This window comes from Prosopis cineraria, unplaced genomic scaffold (genome assembly GCF_029017545.1).
Source record: "Prosopis cineraria cultivar Desert tree isolate PC_DT_omini unplaced genomic scaffold, ASM2901754v1 PC13, whole genome shotgun sequence".
NCBI classification, from domain to species: domain Eukaryota; kingdom Viridiplantae; phylum Streptophyta; class Magnoliopsida; order Fabales; family Fabaceae; genus Prosopis; species Prosopis cineraria.
Window position 1 is genome coordinate 13825462 of NW_026555344.1, and position 20768 is coordinate 13846229.

Sequence of the window (20768 nt, forward strand, 5' to 3'; positions counted from 1 at the left end):
GATGAGATGTTTCCAAATAAGCCCAATAGATTATTACTAAAGCCCATAGTATAAAAAGCCCAACTCATTGTTGCATTGTCTTATTATGTAGATATTTTAATGTTCTTTCTTGTAACTTCAATTTCCTATTCTTATTTGTGCATTACATGTCACATACTATTGCATTAGGTTTTCTATCCTATTGCTATAGAATAAAATAGAATTATTAGGTACCTTTGCCCTTTTATCATATAACTATTTTAATGAAATTTGTTCCTTCTATTCCAAAAATAGAACCATTAAAAATAATAATACATCATGTTTTATTATTATTTTATTGAATTAGTGTAACATGACATGTTTTTATTAGATAGAGCATAGATGATGTGGTGGTTCACCAGTTTTACATAAGAATTTCTCATTTTACTTAGTCAAAATTCAAAAATAAAACAGATATTAAATTAGTTATTCATTAATTTAATACTCTCTGTAGTCCTATTTATAAGTCATTTCTACCAATATTATCAATACCAATACAACCAAAGTATAAAAAATAAAAGTAAGTGAAATTTCAAATATAACTCTCATAAATGATGCATTGCCTATATATTAAGGTTGTTTTTTTAACACAAGGCCATAAGAAAACTATGCAAATAGACTATGAACTAGTATATCTAAAGCCATGAGGCTTTTATAGTCAAGGGTGAGTTGATAGAAATATCAAATTTTCGTGTGATGTCTTATGTGCTAGTACATCAATGTTTATTGGCTTCCCTATAAACATGGTCATTTTTAAAAATGACCACCCAATCTCTTATAGTGAGATCTCTTATTTTCTTGACAATCAAAGAGAGATTATGGCTTTTATAATAATTACAATCAATAAGTGATAAAGCCTTTATAGAATCAAAGAAGATGTTAATTTTGGATAATTTCTCATTACAAAAAAGATTGAGGCCTTCCAGTATTCCCAAGAGCTCAGCTGGTGTGTTGGGATAATAGTCAAGATATTTAAAAAATCCTTTGATGCAATTACTATTGTCATCTCTGATCATTCCTTCATAAGCAATAACACCATCATCTAGGTTCAGAGGGCTCCACTTAACTTTATAGCTGCTATCTCTTTTGCTCAAATGGTTGGTCTTGGATTGAAGCTTTAAGTCATTAATTATCTATTGAGTATAGGAAAAGGCATTGTTGCTTTTTAGAAATCATCTCTAGAGTATATTTTCTTACATGTGGCTTTCCACATATTCCAGCGTGCTTAGGTAAAAAGTCTTTGCCAAGGCATTCTTGTTCTCAAACTACTTGCTTTATCTTTAAAGTTCCAAGTTATCCAATCATACACACTAAGAGAGAAAAAGGTACTAAGTTTTGTAGGATTCAATAAACTTTTCCAAACCTCTTGTGCTTCTTTACAATCATGTAGAATATAAATAGAAGAATTGGTGGAGTTACAACCCAAAAGGCATGTATATTGCTAAGGAGTATTTCCATTAGTATACATGTAGTTAGTTTGGAGTCAACCCCAAGTAGCTTTCTAAAGGAAATACTTAATTTTCTTGTAAGTGGGCCACTTTCATATCTTAGACCAAATATCAAAGTTGTTTTTATCCTTACAATCTAACGCTTTGTTAGTAGATTTAACAAAGAAGTTACCATCATAAGAGAGCATCCAAAAAAGAATATCATCATCAACTTGTTGATTAGGAGGTTGTACAAGCACAATCTATCTAGTCATATTAGATTAAAGGTAGCCTTTTAAAATATTAAAATTCTAACCACCTACATTATTGCAAAAATTCAAGACTCTTATGTGAAGAGTAGAGTCAGCATTGTGGAAAGCATGTGTAACAAGAGGATTAAGAAGGGAGACCATTTATTATACCATAATAATATATGGTCTCCTCTATCCACTTTCTAACCAACATGAGACATAAACTTATCTTAAACTTTGCATATTTTAAAAGCTTCATAATGAAGGCAATATTCAAATTTTTGAGCTTCTTGATGCCAAATTCCCCATCTTCTTATTTCCAAAGTAATGTAATCCTAAGAGAACAGATTAAGTTTTTTATTCCCATCCAATGAATCCCAAAGAAAATTTCTAGAAATTTTTTCCAACTCAACCAAAACGTTGTCAAGTAAGAGTATAATTTACATAGTATAGCTAGGAAGAGTAAAAAGAACAAGTTTAATGAGAATAGATTTTCTTGCAATATTCAAATACAGCTACTCTATTTTGTTAAGCATGGGTTCATCTTATCAAGAAGCTGAACAAAGATAAGCTTGGAAGCCTTATTGTGGATTAGAAGAATTTCTAGTTATTTTCTAAGATTTCTTATGAGAGAAATTCCTAATACATCACTAATCTATGAAGCTCTATTAATATTGACATTCTTTAAACAAAAAGGCTTAGATATATAAATGTTAATTTTCTATCTTGAGGCACTATATGTAACATCCAATAAATTAACTCCTTGATTGATTAAATTAATAATGGATAATTAAGTAATTGAGAACAAATTAGTTTGAGTATGGTTAGAGAGGGCTAATGACCCTATTGGATTGTGATTAAAGCTTTTGGATTGGGTTTAAAGAAAAGTTAGGCCACCTAAGCCTTGGAAGAGAAAGCAAATGAAGTCTACCCTATATGTACAATCCGCTGCAATGTATGCTACATATGCCACGTGTAGCATCTCCTAATATCCACATGACTTTAGAAAAGGTTAACTCATTCACCACTTTACCACTAATTGATTCATAAAAATAATTATCTTAAAAGGTATAGGATCCCAAGATTCTTTTTAAAACCATTTAAATTCATTCACATACAAAAGCAATGCACAACTAAAGCCAAAAAACTGCATGTTTAATCCTCAATGTGTGAATTGAAGACAACTAAACAATTCCAAAAAAGGGGCCATGCATTGCAGCATGTGGTATAGAGCCACAAGCTCCCTCTCTGTACCATGTGCCATAGTGCATATGACAGATTTTGCTATCATATGATAGTTCGCAAATGTAAACTTTCAACGTGTGCTATTTTTACATATGACATCTGATTGGAATAATTCAAGTATCCACATAAAATTTATTTAATAAGTTATTTAATAAAATAAGTTTGGACACGATCTAATAGTCCAATATCATTTTAGACACTCAGGTGTAAAAAGTTACTTTTTAAAAAAATTTAAGCACCTAAAATGCTCAAATCCCATACTTTGACTCATTTGATCACTTTGGACCTAGAACCAAGTTCAAAAGGATCAATTACACTTCGTTGACCAATAATATCACTATAAACCCACATATAAATATATTTGGCCTTTAAATTTTCCTTTTTTATACAAAAGAGGGCATATTTTTCACAAATTCACAGATATACTTTCTTGGCCAATTTTTCCACATAATCACCACTTTCAAACATATTCACATCCACACATTACAATCTTAGCCCACACATTAAATTTCACCACTTTTCACATAATGGGCTAAGATCTATGAAATCATTATATATCATAACCAAATATACATATGCATCTTATGAAAATTTAATCATTTACACATTTAAAATAAAGGCAAATTTATTACACAAGCACTTTAGTCTCACGATAGTAGAACCACTACATCAGGCTAGAGTCTTTTCCTTTTCTCAACTCATAATCTGAACCTCTAAAAAGGTAACCATAGGGTGAGATAATAGCTTCAATAACAGAATAACTTGTTATTACTAATTATCACACATACTTGTAAATAAGTAAAACTTAATTATACATAGATAAAGCTATAAAAACATAAGTTTTCTTTTATATAAAATCATTTTTACATCAATTTATCACCACTTGCATGATCATCTACCATCTGAACTTTCATATCACCCTAACCAAAGCCTTAGGCTCTATTAGGTCAATCATGCATTCATTAACCTAAGCACATCTTTAGTGGTAGAATCACCCAGCTAAAGATGTTCTGTCCCACTTTGAGACTATAATTTTCCCTTATAATATAATGACTAGTGCATCATTACTTCGACACCCTATTGCATTAATGCTAAGGAGCACAAATCTCCAAAATCATATCCCATACATGCATTAAGGAAATAATCTCCAACACCACACCTTACTAGGCACTAAGGAGATAGAATCGTACAACACTACACCCTATTAGACACTAGGGAGAATAAATGTCATATGGACTTCTCCCTACTTCTCCTTATTGGTAAACTCCCACCCCCTATCATGATCATGCTTAAATACAGACCACTTGTTTGTATTCTGATCTATGTATAAACATTTATTCACATATATTTTATATTTCCATTTTTTAAGCCATTTTCATGCATAAAAACCATTTTCACAAACTTGCACAACTTTGAAAACAAATGCAAGCAATAACATATTTACTCACAAACAGTTAAACTAGATAATCAAATATAGCAAGTTACTCAGTTACCTTAGCCTTCTGTCACAAGAAAGGTTACTCATGGATTTTCTACATGCTTAATGTCACCATGCTCTTCTTATTCCTTAAGGTACATGCACGACACAAACAATCTACACATAATTAGAATTATTAGTTAATTAATCAAATTGACCACAAGTATTCATTATCATTAAAATTATATTTAACTACTTATTTCCTTTCACTTGGTTATTTAGGTCTCATGCACCCTAATCACTCCTTTCTATTACTTCTACCAATACTAACACACCTTCTAAATTCCATTCCCATTTCCTTACAATTTAAAGCTAATTTAATCTTACAATCTCAAAGCTTTATTGTTAAACTTTAAACTAATATCAAAACCTTAATTTAATTATTGAGAATCTTTTTATTACAAAAGGGTAGGAAATGAACCCCTTAAAACTTTTCGATTCAATTTTTATATAACTTACATTAAGAGAAATTAAGTTAGAATTAGATCTAAAGGCGATTCAAGCAATTCATCAAAAATTTCTCTCAAGGCTCTAAGATTAATTGCCCTGGTAGAGCCTAATCTCTTCTCCCTCTCTGCTCGTGTTCCTCATCTCTCTTCCTTCTATTTCATGAGCTGATCCATGTAGGTATTAATCAATTTTCTTTTTAGGCCCTTGAGTTTATGCATTGTAACTTGATATATCTAGGTAAGCCAAAATACTGGTACAAGTAAGAAATTGGCTATATCAATTATTGTAGTAGGTTATATTGAAATATGATATGGAATATCCCCTTTTATTTTTGTGATAAAGAAGTTAAGAGTTAATTTTATAATGTGTGTGTGTGTGTGTGTGTTTATGTATGTCATATGATTGTTGTAGTGTGTTGTATAGGTTGTCTTGAGCTTATTAAGTGTGATCTAGGTATCAGTTTTAGCTTTTAGCACATTGGTAGGGTTTTAGGCACCCTTGTTACTGTTAAGTGTGAAAAAGTAAATGAAATGCGTTTGGGTGTTCTGTGATATAATTTGAGAGTAAAACTCATACTATTAGCTATTTTGTAAAAAGAGCTCTTTGTGAACACATAGATCACCTCGATAGAATATTAGATGGAGAAATGGGACATGCTAAAATTTTGATCTTATGCTGTAAAATGATAACAAAGTTGCTATTAAATATATGCAATATGCCATAGGATAAGTTGCGATGTAATGACTGTAAGCCATAGCACATTCCTCTATTGTGCTTTTATTGGCATTTTCAACCCATTTTTAATTATTCAAGTGTTACTTGGTATCCCATGCTTCCAAAAATGTGTATACTCTAATTTTCATTAGTTTTATTTGTTTTACCATTATTTTAATTGTTGAAAAAAAAATTGGGATCCTATCTTTAACTTGTTTATGATTTGTTTATTTTAATTGTAATTAATTTATTATCAAATGAGTTAGTAATATGTTTTAGGTTAGTTCCATGATTGTCGTGATGGACCTAGCTAAGTGATGTGGCAATAAAGACGTTATTACATTAAATAATCATTGCTTGAGGTAGAGATAGTTCTATAAAAAGTAACAAGTCATTAGTAAAAAAAATAAGTGAAAAATAGGAGACCTGTTAGTTGTTAGTCTAATTAGCTTCTATTCATTTTTATCAATGCTACTGAGAATGTAATGTTGTAATCATTCAAAACAAAAAACAAAAAGATAAGGAGGAATAAGATCTCCCTATTGAATGCCTTGAGAAAGTGTGAATTCCTTTGATGGTTCTCTATTCTAGAGTACTCTCATTTGTGTAGTTGAGATGGTGACACGGATTAATTTTTTGAGATGACTATTTATCCTTATAAAGTTGAGAGTATCGTTAGTGAAGTTCCAAAATAGTCCGTCAAAAGCCTTCTCAAGATCCATCTTCAAAGCCAAAAATCCTTTTTCCCATTTTATTCCCCATAGAGTGAATGATCTCTTAAGCAATTAGGATATTATCACTACTCTGCCAACCTTGAATGAAGCTATATTGATTACCACTAATAAGATGATTCATGCAAGCACATGGATGATTAGAGATAATTTTACAGCTCACATTGCAAAGGAATATAGGATGAAAGTCTTTCATGCAAGTAAGGTGGTCATTTTTAAGGATCAAAGTGATGTTGGTGTCATTAATCTCCCTAACAGAGTTGGGTTCCTTGAAAACCCTTTTGATAAGTTAGGCAATGATATGTTTTAGATCATCTTAGTAAGAATGAATGAAGCCTACATTGATGCCATCAGGACCTAGAGTTTTAAAGGCCCTAATGTCAAAGCAGTGTTCTTGATTTTGTTATCAGTATTATCATTCACTTTAAGGGATAAAATTTGGTTCTTTGTCTTTTTTTCCTAATAATAAATGTTTCATGAAAGACCTTAGTATTCTAATCTCCTCATGTTAACTACTTGCATCTAGATTTTTAGAACTAAATAAACTCTTTTTATATGAGAACTTTGTTATAATCTTCTTAAAGAGACTTTCTAGGTTCCTTATAAAGTAATTATCTCTATGGTTCCTTTTTGTATATCAATTCCCTCCCATCTCTGTAAAATTCTTTTCTTTTTGGAAGATATACTACTAATATTTTTCTTATTTCAAATGAAAGTAGAAGTTAGTCACTCCCTCATTCCAATCATTAGTAGTCAATGATTATTTAACTAGAGGGTGGAAAGAATCCCTAAGCATCCAAGCAGTATGACAAAATGGTTTAGGATGGCACTCTTGGTACTCCTTATCAAGTTAAATTCTAATTGGATAATGGTTAGAACTATACTTAAGAACATGGAAGGACTTAGTTTTATGGAATATAAGTCTCCACTCTGTGTTATAGAAAGCCTAATCAAAATATTCTTTAACATTGTCTTTCTCTCAAGTATATCTATGATTATGGAAATTTAACTCAAAAAGGTTGGAAGAATTTATATAATGACCAACTTGTTTCTTATATCTCCAATTGATGTTATCACCCCAAAATTTATCTTTGTAGGAAAGGTATGAGTTAAAATCACCCATGATAAGCCAAAGGTTAATGGTATTTTGAGCAATAGAAATGACAGAATCATAGAAAAGGTCACGGTTGTAAGGATTAGGGTCATCATAAATGCAAGAGCTTGTAAAAGTTATTGGAAGCTAAAATGTTAACCCTGTAGTGTAACAATTGGACATTAGAATAAATATAGTCAATATTAATAATATCAATATTCCATAATAACCAATCTCTTGTATAACCAGTAATCTCAACACAAATTCAGTAAAAAAAAACCCCAGATTTCTAACATTTTTATCAGCTTTAGAATCACTAAATCTAGTGTCATGTAAGATAAATTTTGCTTTTGTTGGTGGTGTTGTTATATAATTAGTTTACAATGATTGATCTAGTTGCCTCATAGCATGATTAATAAATTGCACAAGAATGCATGTATATATATACATATAGACATATATAGACACACATGCACATTTATACAGGTTTGGCTAAAAATGCAAAGGTAAAAATAGCCAAGATTAGCATGAATAACTTTGTTGAAACTTGTTGGCCATTATTTGAATTAAAAATAAGAGAGACATGTTAGCCACACTATTAACGTGGAGGTGACTTTGAAACCAATGGACATCAATATATATACCAAGTTAACATGATATAAAAGCTTTAAAATAAGGAATTTAATTACCACTAATTTTTTTATGACAAAATGTCATAGAATAACATAAATTAATGCCATAGTTTGAAATGTCATCAAAATTAACAGATTTATTAAATTCCTTGACTAGAACTTTATGATTTTTTCAATGTTATATTTTAGAGTGAAAATAGGCCAGGTCCCTATTAAGAGCTTATGGCTTAGCATATTTCAAAACCAACCTAACCTATTTATTAAATAAGCCCAAACAACATTTGATTAAGGCTATTTAGTTAAATAGGTCTGACCTATTTTTATAAGGCCTAATTTACAAGCTTAACAAACCAACCTATTTACAAATATATTAGGGTCAATGAGCAAATAGAATCTTAAACTATTACTTAAAAATCATTCTCAATCCTAAACTCTTAAAATATGCAAAATAACCTTAAACTTTTAAATTTATAACAAAATAACCTTGGCCATTAACTTTTTAATACCGTCACTATCCATGTAGGTACTATTTAGGGTTTATTTTCTTATGAATTTAATATTGACTGTTACAGTACTTGCGTGGAAGTAACAGTGTTAAAAAAGTTAACAGTCAAGGTTTATTTTGCTATGAATTTAAAATTTTAGAATTTATTTTACATATTTTAAGAGTTCAGGGTCCAAGGTATTTTTGAGCAAGAATTTAGGGTCCTATTTGCTCATTAACCTTATATATTATTATGTAATATATTATATATACATTAGTTTTATCATTTAATTTTTAATCAATCTATTATTTTATATTTCTAGTTACGTTTTCAATCAATTGAACATATAAATTGATTTTAATATTGTTACTTTATCGTAGTATTGTACTCCCTTCAAACCACAATATACGATATCTTTCAGAAACTTTACTTAGTCCAAAATATATAGCATTGAGAAACTTTTTTTAATTATTTTTCTAACAATATCCCTACTTTATTTATTACTCTTTTTGACAAAATGATGCATTGAAAGTTTAATTACCATTATCAAAGCACTTATATAGGGTATTTAATAAGGGTAGAATTGAAAAGACGTAAATGCTTTAAGAAAATAATGTTTCAATAAAAATTATTTAAAAAATGTGAATTAGTTACCAATGCCCTATATTTTTGTCTGGAGGGAGTAGTTGATAAGTCATTTTAAATATTATATGTTAGAATTGACAAATCATATTATATAAATATAGACTTTAATAATTCTAAAGCAAATTTGAAACATTTAAAATTAATATGTAAGTCTATTTAAAAGGCTTACTTTTAAGTAGTTTTTAAAATAAGCTTTCAGACTAGGCTAGGTTTTAGGTAGGCTTAGACCTATGACTGTTAGGAGTGTTTTTGGTTGAGGCCTAAGGCTATAAGATTTGCATGACTAATTATTTTGAAATAAAAATCTTATTATGAAATTTTTGTGTCGAGACTTATATTGTAAAATAAATATCTGAGTATTTATTATAGAATGTGACAGATGCATATGCAAGCTTTAATAAACCTAGACTTTGTAAATTGAATATTTTTTTTTTCAAGTTCTTCTCTACACACCATGGTAGGGGTGGTGTTAATTATTTTAAAGTTCTATGTCCAAACTATTATAATCTTATTAGCATTTTCACTAGTTTAATCTTTAAGTTAAAGTACAAATCTACCCTAAAGTTTTTCTAGAGGCACAATTAGTATTTTAAAGTATTTAAAAGCATAATTTTGCCCTGATGTTTTTTAGAACGGTATAATTTTTTCTTGAGCTGACAATTTGACCATTTAACCATTTATTTTGACCGTTTAACTGTTAAATGCTTTGTTGGCAAGCCACTTGGAGTCCATATCAAAGTGAGTTTTTTTAAAATGAATAAACAAAATCTTTACGTCCTTCCTTTGACTATTATCATTATTGTCCAATAAAATCCAACCAAAATGCAAAATACAAACCAAAAATGAACCAAAAAAAACAATCTTAAATGAACAAAATGAAAAACAAAAATGGATAAACAAAATCTACCTATCAAGCAAACAAATCAAAAATGAAAACAAGAAATGAATGAACAAAATCAAATGAAAAATCAAAATCTTCATATCATCATCATTGTGGTAAAGCTTAAAGGGACCATAGGTCTATAAATCAAACTTGAAGTTGACTTAATTTGAAGTTTGAGAGATGAAGCATATAGATCCTGAAATTAATCCATAGAAGTAGGAAAAATAATCACAATACCAAGAATCAAAGATAGGGTTCAAATATAGACGGCGACATAGGAAAAAAACCATAGTACCAAGAATCCATAGATCTCACTCTAGCATCCAAATCTCCCACCCATTTCTTCCTTTATTTCTCTCTTTAATTTCTACCTCACTTAACTTTATCAACTTATATGAACTCAAATACCATCTTCTTGTGATAGTTTGATCAATGATGGGTTCTAGACAAACTAGATTCTTATGAAGTTTTCATATTTGAAACCTATAAATCTTAAAGATTCCACATTAATCAACACTTTCTTGAACCAAATTCTTGAACAATCCATAAAATCTATTTTTATTCTCTTCATATATGAACAAATTTGAACAATTTCAATACAAATCAAAATCTTTAAAAATTTCAAAAGAAGGTTGAACCTGAAAGCTTGAGTGAGAATTGCACAAACCTTGTGAAATTTCAAAATGCCCAAACCTGGAGCCCATAAAGACCTCATTTAATTCCTGGAGATTGTGATATAGCTATTTGGATCTCCACTCTTTCATTTACCTCATTTATAGTAACGCTAATGGCAAGCTTGAGGATGCCTTTAGGTTGTGCGAGTTTAGGTCCCTTTTTCACTTCCTTGCCTAGCCTTGTCTCTTATTTTTCCTTGTAGTTAGTGGAATCACATGAATGATGAACCTAGAGCATGATAGCCTTAGAATGACTAAGAAAAAGAGATGAGGAAGAAGAACAAGCATGTGTGGAGAAGAAAGAATAAATGACATGGCAACTGATATGGCTTGTCAAATTTAAATTTCATGGTTAAAAAGCTAATGTCAACGATCAACCTAATAATTCTATCACAGTAGGGTAAATTTATAATGTTACCCTCCCCTCATGTCAACATGGTATAAGGAGAGAATTAACATGATCACCACACTATTTAAATACCATATTTGAAAAGCTTGGGCTCAAGACTCATTTTGAAAATAATCATAATATAAGACTAAAAAGAGCATAGTATAGTAAAAAATAACATAAACATCCATTAAAGTTCATGCATGCTTTTAAAACAAAGAAATAAAGTCACAAACTAAGCCATGTCTAACATTCTAAGTTTCTCAATTTGTAATTACAGTGTTTTCCAAGGGTAATTTGGTCAATTTAGATAAATTATTGATTAACGAGGTTTACAGAAAACTAATATAGTTTTTTAATCCTTGGATAGTCTTAAAAGAGGGCTAGGTTGATGTTTGAGAGGGTCATGGCATGAAAAGAAGTTTAAATTTTGGTAGAACTTTCTATGCCATGTGCCGCGGCAAGCGTGTCAATGCCCCACAATACACATGCAAAATCTGCACTTATCATGTCACAAATCAGACTTGAAAATAGAAGAAAGAAAGAAGGAACTCGAGAGCAGCAATAAAAAGAGACTTATGGCTGCTAGAGCTTGCTTCCAATGTGATTTTAGAGGCCTTTTAAGCTTCATAAATATTGAGTAAGCCTTTCTTTCTTCTCCCTCTCCTTAATTATGCTAAAATCTAGATATTTAGAGTAATGGGGACTTTGATTTTGATTCCCTTAGGTTTAGACTGAACTCATTGGTTTATTTAAGGTCTTACAAAGTTAAATCAAGCATCTAACCTTAGGTTTATGAGTTTTATAGTTATTTGAGATTTTTAGTTAGGGTTTAGATGAACACTAAGTATAATTTAAAGATTTTGAGAAAATGTAGGGAATTAGATGTTGATTTTGGTGTGTTAGGATGTTTAAGAAGCTGGTTAGAGTGTTCTGAAATGGTTGGTGTGGTTAGGTAAGGAATTTAGGTGTTATAGACACTTAGAACCTTAAAAATTCAAGATTTATCTAGAGTGATAATTGATAATTTTTACTTGATTGTGTATATTGAGTGTTGCTTGAGTTATATCGTGCGTATAGAACGTGTGGAGCTAATATTGAGTCACAGTAACCCTTTTGTATGACAAGGGATTGAGGTAACGATATAGTTTATTATATTTATTAACTATTATAATTGTATAAAAGTAAATACAAATCGATGAACTTGTTGTTTAAGAATTTTATGCATGATTTGATATTGAAAAATGATTTTTAGCATGAACATTAATTTGTAAAATGGATTTCAAAAAGTCATTGATTCTAATGGGTGGGTGTGTGTGTGTGTGTGTGTGATATGAAAGTAAATGTGGTGAAAATGTGGATAAGCAATGATAAGTGTGAAAAAGCATGATCATAGGGGGTAGGAGTTTACTCGAGATATGTGGAGATATGTGTGTGTGAAGATATATGAGTGAAAAATCCATATGGTCGGGCTGGCACCATGAGACATCCGATGCAGCATTACATGAGACTATTACCATGGAACATTTGGGCAGTCTGACAACTCTCTAGTACCCATTAGGGTATGGTTAGGAGTCAATGATGCCTCGATGACAAGTGTATGAAGAGAGAAAAATCATAGTTTGTAAGTGAGTTAGATTACCTTTGGCCAGGTGTTTCTACCACCAAAGGTGTGCTCGAGTTAACAAGTGGTTGATCCATGAGAGCTTATGGTTTCATGTCGGGGAGCATAGAAGGTTCGGTGGTTAGATGATTATGCTAGTGTGTAATTGTGTGGAATTGTTATAAAAAGATGAATTTATCTCATAATTTGATATACATGATATTACCTTAGTTTTAATACTTTAACTTGGTTATTTGTGGTAATAAGCATTTGATGAACTATATTGGTTATTGAGATGTTTATCTCACCCCATGGTTATATTTTACAAGTAAGGGCTCCGATAGGGGCAAGGGGAAGGAAGGGACATTTGAAGAGTGAAGAGCATAGTTGTATAGTCCTTTCCTTTCCTCTTTTTGGGTATTGTAACGAATAATGTCAATATATATAACGCCAACTTAGGAGCATGATATTATTTTAGGATATCACTTGTATGAATTTGTGATAAGTGTGCATATCTTAGTCCCAGGTTGATATGGTGGATTAAGTGTGTGTGTGTGTGTGTGTGTGTGTGTGTGTGTGTGTTAGGACAAGTTACAATTACAAGTGATGAATTTGAAGTGAATTATGTGCCAAAATGACCAAATTAATATGTGTTAGATTTTATCCACTTCTTTATGTTATAGTCAAATAGGGGTTTGATGGTCATTTTAAGTATGATTACTTACTTGTATGATATGAATGAATTGTCATATTGTGTGTGGTCTATTTGAGGTCGTTAAAGTGTCTCTGGGGCTAATGGCATTTGGTATTGTGAGTTGGACACCTTTGTGTGTGTTTTGAGGTGAAAACAAATCATTTTGGATTTAGGTATCCATCTTTTAAATGGATGATTATTTGAGTATGAGACTAGTGCCATTAGCTAGAGGGCTCAAAGAGCTACATGTGGACACTTGAACTGCTCAAATCAAATGTCGGATGGTGAAATAGCGCACTTTGGAAGTTTGGAGGCTGTTATGATAGCAATCTACTATCATGACAGTAGGTACGTGCCACAACGCATGGTAGCTACACCACGACACAAGTAGCTGTCAAGAGACTTGTCCTTCTGTGCCATCTACTATGACAGACGAGCCAGATAATTGTAAAATGGCCTATTTCAACTTGTTTTGAAGTGATTTGCTTTCCATGCTTCTGTACTTGTTTTAAATTAATTTTTAATCATGGTTTAAGCTCAAATAATATTTTAAAAAAGGGTTTTTCTTAGGATCCCATTATTTTAACTAATTATCTTTTAAACCCTTGGGTTATAATAACTCCTTCTTGGAATTTAACTATTCCTAATTATCACAATAGCATGTAAGAGTATTGTCCTGGTAATGTCATAGCGAACATTACAGCATGCACTACATGCACCGCAGCATGTGGTATCGAGTCATGAGTAATTATTCTTTGTGTCATACACTATAGTGTAAGCATGCCATGCACTATAATGCACATGATAGTTTCTGCAATAGTCTTATGACAATTTGCAGGGCAAACTTCTGACGTGCACTATTTTTACATATGACATCCGATCAGAGTGGTTCAAGCGTTGACACAAACCTTATTTCATAGGCTAACTAATAAGATAAGTTCAAACACAATCCAACATTCTAATCAAAATTTAGACACCCAAATGCTAAAAGTTCCTTTTACTAAAAATGTAACACGCCCAAGTGCTCAAATCGCTCTCAATCTTATTATACCATTCTAAGCTTTGAACCATGTCTAAAAGGACCTTACTAACCTAATTGACCACATATATACATACAAATTAAAATTTGGCCATTCAATAGCACATTTCTCATTTCACAACATTACACCAAACATATTAGTTTGGTCCTATTTCTATAATTTCACTACAATCCTCATGTCTTCATTCACAACATGTATACCACAAGTTCACAACTAAATCTTAGACTTTGTTCCTCATTGCACCACATATAAACATATATAAGCTAAGATTTACCAAAAATTCACAATAATTCTCAACAATCATAACTTTAAACATGCATACATATCCTATGATAACTTATATACACATCATTCCAAAAGATTAAGTTCATTTCATAAAACTCTGAGTTCACACAGCTTTGATAACTTTAAGTTGATCTTGACTCTTTTTTCTTACCCGGCTAACTACTTTGACCTATAAAAATATAACCACAGGATGAGACAATAATCTTAATAACAGAATAACTCTCTACTACTAACTATCATATGCAACCCTAAGCAAGTACTACATAATATACATTTAAACATAGCATTCAACATAAATTTCATTTCCAATCACTATATCATCGTAATGTTACACCACTAATCATTACTTTCATAAACTACTTTTACTATAATTCATCACTGATAGCACAAAGCATGATCACTACCATCCAAACCTTTAAACTATCCTAACTCAAAACCATAGGCTCACCTTAGACCAATATACGCATTCATTAGTCTTAAGATCACCTTCAATGGTAAAATCACCCAACTAAAGGTATTCTATCTCACTTTTGGATTATGATTTTTCTCATTATGCATAATGGAGTACCATTGACTCTAACACTGCATCACATCAATACTAAGGAGTTCAAATCTTTAACACCACATCTCAATAGATATTAAGGAGATAATATCCAATATCATATCTCGAAAGGCACTAAGGAGATATAATTTTTTAACACCACACCTCATCGAGTACTAAGGAGAATAATGAGATATTTTCTTTCTCTACTTCTCTCTACAGGTGAACTCTCACTTCTATGATCATGCTTTCATATAAATCATCTCTTCACACACATATATGTAACCCTATATATATAACCACAAAACATGCAATTCCATAGACTTGATTCTTTAGAAATTATTTGCATGCATTAAACATTCTCTTAGCAAACATGCTCATTCTGAAATATTTTCATGTAATAATACTCATACTTTCAAATAGTTAAATAGATAACCAAACAGAGAAATTTTTTCGGTTACCTCAACTCTTCTATCAAAAGAAAGATTACCCATGGACTATCACAATCGCTAGCACGTCTCTACAAGCTTCTTTTCTCACATTACATACAGAACATGTCAATCAACACGCAATTAGCAATATTAGTCTATTAATCCAATTAATCAAAAATACTTAATTGTCAAATAAGGTTATATTAAGCCATCCATTCCTTTTCACTTAACTAATCTAGATTCATTACTCCTCACCAATCTAGATTCATTACTCGTCGATCACCACTTTCTATCATCTTTAATAATCCCATTTTACTCTTACTCTATTTCCACCCTATTTTTCTTTGATTTAGAGCCAAGTTTAAGCTTACAACTTCAAAGCTCTATTATTCAACTCCAAACTAGTCATAAAGCTTTAATTTAACTCCCGAGAATATTTTTATTACTATAAGGTAAGAAACTAACCCTTAAATTTTTTCAATTCAATTTTTTTATAACTCATACTAAGAGAAATTAGAGTAGAATTAAAGACAAGGACTATACAAAGCTTACTCGATAAGCCATCGATTGGAAATTCCTTCCAAGCTCTCAAGTATTCTTGCCCTAACAGCCACTCCTTTCTTCTCCACTCTCTCTCTCTCTCTCTCACATTTATTTGCTTCTTTCTTCTATTTTCAATGACTGTGATACAAACTTATTAGCCAAGTTTTTGGTCCATGTGCCGCGCTTGGCACAACAAGAAAAATCCTTACATAATGCACATGCTTTGTTCTAAGACACGATCATTCCACCCATATCTGTTCATTTAACATCTCAATAAGTCAAATCATCAAGCAATCATCCAAATCTCTAATCATCCACTAATACTAATTCACACCTGATTAGTAACTAATTAAAAGATTAAAAAATTAAGATGTTACATGTAACATTTTGAAAAATGTTAGGGTAAAATTGTGGCTTTAAATACTTTAAGATGCCTATTACTCCTCTGAAAAAACTTTAGGAATAGATTTGTGCTTGAACCCTTAATCTTTTTACCAAAGTTAGTTTTCAAACATATGTTTTTTTAAGTAAAACTTTTTATAATCATGGTATTCCTATGAAATTTAGTCGAACTTTTTTCTAACAAGGGTGTCCTTTAAATAAATTTGAGAAAATTAGTTTTATATTGTTATACCATAGTAATTATTTGTGGGGGTTTAATTCTTTGTTATTATAGTATTTGTTTAAGCTTCTAGGTTGTAAGGGTTAGGTGTTAGATTATTGCAAGTTAAACTAGATCTTAGAGTAGATATCAAGCAAGACACTCTAAGGTCACGTTTGGTTACTAGAAAGGAATGGATTAAAAAAATTGACACAAAAATTAACTAAATCATCCTTCCTCCTCATGGTAAACATTATAAGACTCATTAATATATACTACAAATGTAAAAATTATCATACCCTTCAAAAATTTAATGAATCATGATTCATGATTTTTAACTTTATAAACTAAATTACCCCATCCTTTATAAATGTGGTTTACTATTTCTTTTAATCACCTCATTTTTATCTCTATTTTTTTAATCCATTCCATTCCATTTCTTTCTAGTTACCAAACGTAACCTAAGAGTGCATTTAGGAGTTTAAGATTCAATGATAAGGAATAGTCATTAATAGAATGGAACAAATGGAGTAGAGCGAAGGGGAATAAAACAAAATTTTCCATTGTTTGGGTATTTTATGATGGGAATGAACGGTTTTACATAACCATTGTTTAGAAGTTATCATAAAATGGATGGAACAGAATGGATTAAAACTTTTTTCTTTCAATATTACCCATATGACTAAATTTAAAGAAAATAATAATGCCCATTAAATAATTACAATATTTGTCCAACAAAAAATAATAATAATAATAATTAAAATTAACAGTCAAACAAGATACTCAAAAATTAAGAATAAAAAGAAAGAGCAAGTAGCAGAGTTACTCAAGCAAACATACTTTTGTAGAAGAGGAAAACACTACAAAATTATAATGTGGAAAGGGGAGGGGGAAGAGAGATGGTAGGAGCGAGAGAGATATTGCGGAAGATAGGACTGTGCACTATGCTTGAATGCCCATCAATCAGCCCTACTCAAAGCATTTGTGCATATCAGGCTAGGCATCGGCAAGGGTCAAACCATGCCCTGTTCAAACATATGCAAGTTTTTTTTATTTTAATTTTTGGTGAATAATATTTATCTTATAGAATTTTTTTTTTGGTTGAAAGTTATCACTAATTATATTCTTTTTATGATCATATAGATATTTTTTATCATTATAATTTTTTAAATCTCTTTTAAAATTTAAAATTTATTTTTAATTTATTATTATATAAAACTAATTGGCAAATGTTGTTCATTTAAAATTTTTAAAAATTACTTTTGATTCTAATATTAGTTTGATGAAAAATATTCTTTAAATAATAATAATAATAATAATAATAATAATAATAATAATAATAATTTCAAGAATAAACTTTTTCATATATTTTTTAAAAAATACTTGCAAATATTTTCAAATCAATTAAGCTAGCTTGATGCTTGACTACACATCAGGCTAGGCACCAAGCTGTGTTGATGCCCAACCCAACCTTACCCATGTGCATCCTTAGCGGGAGGCAAAAGAGATGACTAGAAAATGAAAATAACATATAAGATTTTTTTATTAGGATATAAGGCTAGGGGTAATTTTGTAAATGAAATAATTATATTATGCCACTCCATCCTTGACCCCCCCAGTTTGGACGGATAAAAAAAATGAAGCTATGGATGGCAAAGGAGAGCTTTAGAGGTCCTTCCTTGCCATTCCAACCCCTTTTAAAAAAAAATCACAAACAATAGCTTAGGTTTTTTAGCCATCTTACTCCACTCCCCTCCATTCCCCTATAAAAAAAAAAAAATCTTCCAAATATAGTGTAATCTTTCACTCCCTCCTATAGTCATGTTCGTGTAGCCCCCCAAATAGAAAGAAGAGAAAGATGCTCTAGAGTTCTAGTGAGAGAGAGTGAAGTTCCAAGTGAGTTTCAGGTCTTCAACAGCCAAAAACTCCCTCAAATCGTCTCCAAATCCAAAAGTGTTATTCATAAGAGTTCTTCCTCTCATCCAAAGATTTCCAAATCCAATATTTTACAGAAAATCATGCTTGATTAATTAAGATATTAGCCAAAAGGATATGAATTTTAATCAAGCTCTAGACCATGTGAAAATATGAAAGAACCAAACTAAAGTAAAGATTACAAGTTAAATATAAATCACCTAAAGGATGTTAACTATTTTAAGTTCAAGTATGATGTTTTCGCAAGCCTCGAATCAAGTTGAAACCATAAGAAACCAAGTGGAACAAGTTGTAAAATTTTAAACTCCCTTAAAAGTCTCAGTCAAGTGCAAGAAGTGAGGGTAGGAGTTGGATTCTTGAAATTCTAAGGTCATGTTTGCATGCCTCATACAAAAATTATTTTTATACGTCAAATACAGATGTCAAAGTTTTCACCCTAAAAAAAAAAAAATCAAAGTTAAGACAAAGCAATGGTTCCAAGGAGTTTTGTTTAATTTTAATGGTTCTTGTAGCTTGAATTAACCTTGATATTGTATCGTTATATACTTGGCAATTGATATTTTCTTGGGAATCCATTATCTCAAGGTAAGTAAGAAGCAATGGCAAAGCTTGAATTTGGCTAAAGGTAATTTCTATATTCCATTGCAAACTTGAGTTGTTATTGCATGTATTTTAAGCCTTGATTAACAAGTTTGAGTTCTTGTTTTGAATATTTGATAACTTCTATGTTTATGCCCTGGCCATGAGCGTGATATTATGTGATCCATTTGTTTGTTTTATATAAGTACGCATGCTTGAGCTTATGTGATGGATCCAAAACTATTGGGATTTCTCAAAATCTCACCCCAATTTTCCTACTAATTATAGGGGCAAACACTTCCAAGGCAAAGGAAAAAAGTTCAGAAATGGTGGAACCTTGTATTGTTACTTTTAACAATTATTTTTGAAAAGGTGAATATTAGTTTTTACGGCAAACTATTTTGGCAAATTATTGGGTATGACACTACTATGTGAGATGCTATGCTTCTATGTTTGAATATGGGCGATATAACTTGAATAAATATGTAACTGTTTTGCCAATTATTTTCAGTTGTTCACAGGCATCCTCATATAACTTGGAACATTTAACATTCATGTTTGCATTCAATATTCAAGACACTATCGAGCATTAGATGTAAAATCTCCCAACAAAAATTCAAATATTGATTCATCATATTATGAAGCACTAGACATAACCCTTTATAGTAAATGTTTTGGCAATTAAATGCAAATAAGAATGTCGAATGTTCCAGTATGTATGTATGTGCAAAAATGAATGTTTTGGATCCAATGCCCAAGTGACCATCTATATTTAGTTTAAGAAAGATCCAATGTGTCCAAGAGATGTTGTCCAATGCATTATAATGCTTAGAAAATGAGTAAGCAAGCCATTACCTCAGAATCTAAAATGGGCATGGGTAAAATGGACAAACAAAATATATCACAAACGAATTCTGCACAACATGTGCATCAAGTCAATTTAGAATTTAACAGTCCTACTTAGAATTATATTTCCCATGAACTTTAAGAGACTTGAAGAACCCTCATATGATTTCCCTAAAATTTGTTGCAATTTTTTTAAAGATGTTATCCAAATGATTATTAATTTAAGGGAAATTTCAATTAAGGAATCTTTTGGTAAACTAATTCTCTAATGCTCTAGTATGATTTTCTTAATGCCCTTTAGAGTTTATAACATAGTACACAGACTAAGATGTGATGACTACCAACTTAGTCTCAGCAATTAAACGCCCACCAACAAGCCAACCACAGCCAATAGAAAGCTTGCCCGATCACAAAAAGTTGAGCTTCTTGTTGAAAACCAGATTCTCGAAATTATGTACATTACACATTTAAGTCTTGTACAATCTGACTTGAGTATTTATTATCAACTCCAGTAAATTATTGACATGTTTTTATTCAAGAACTTTATAAAAAATTAC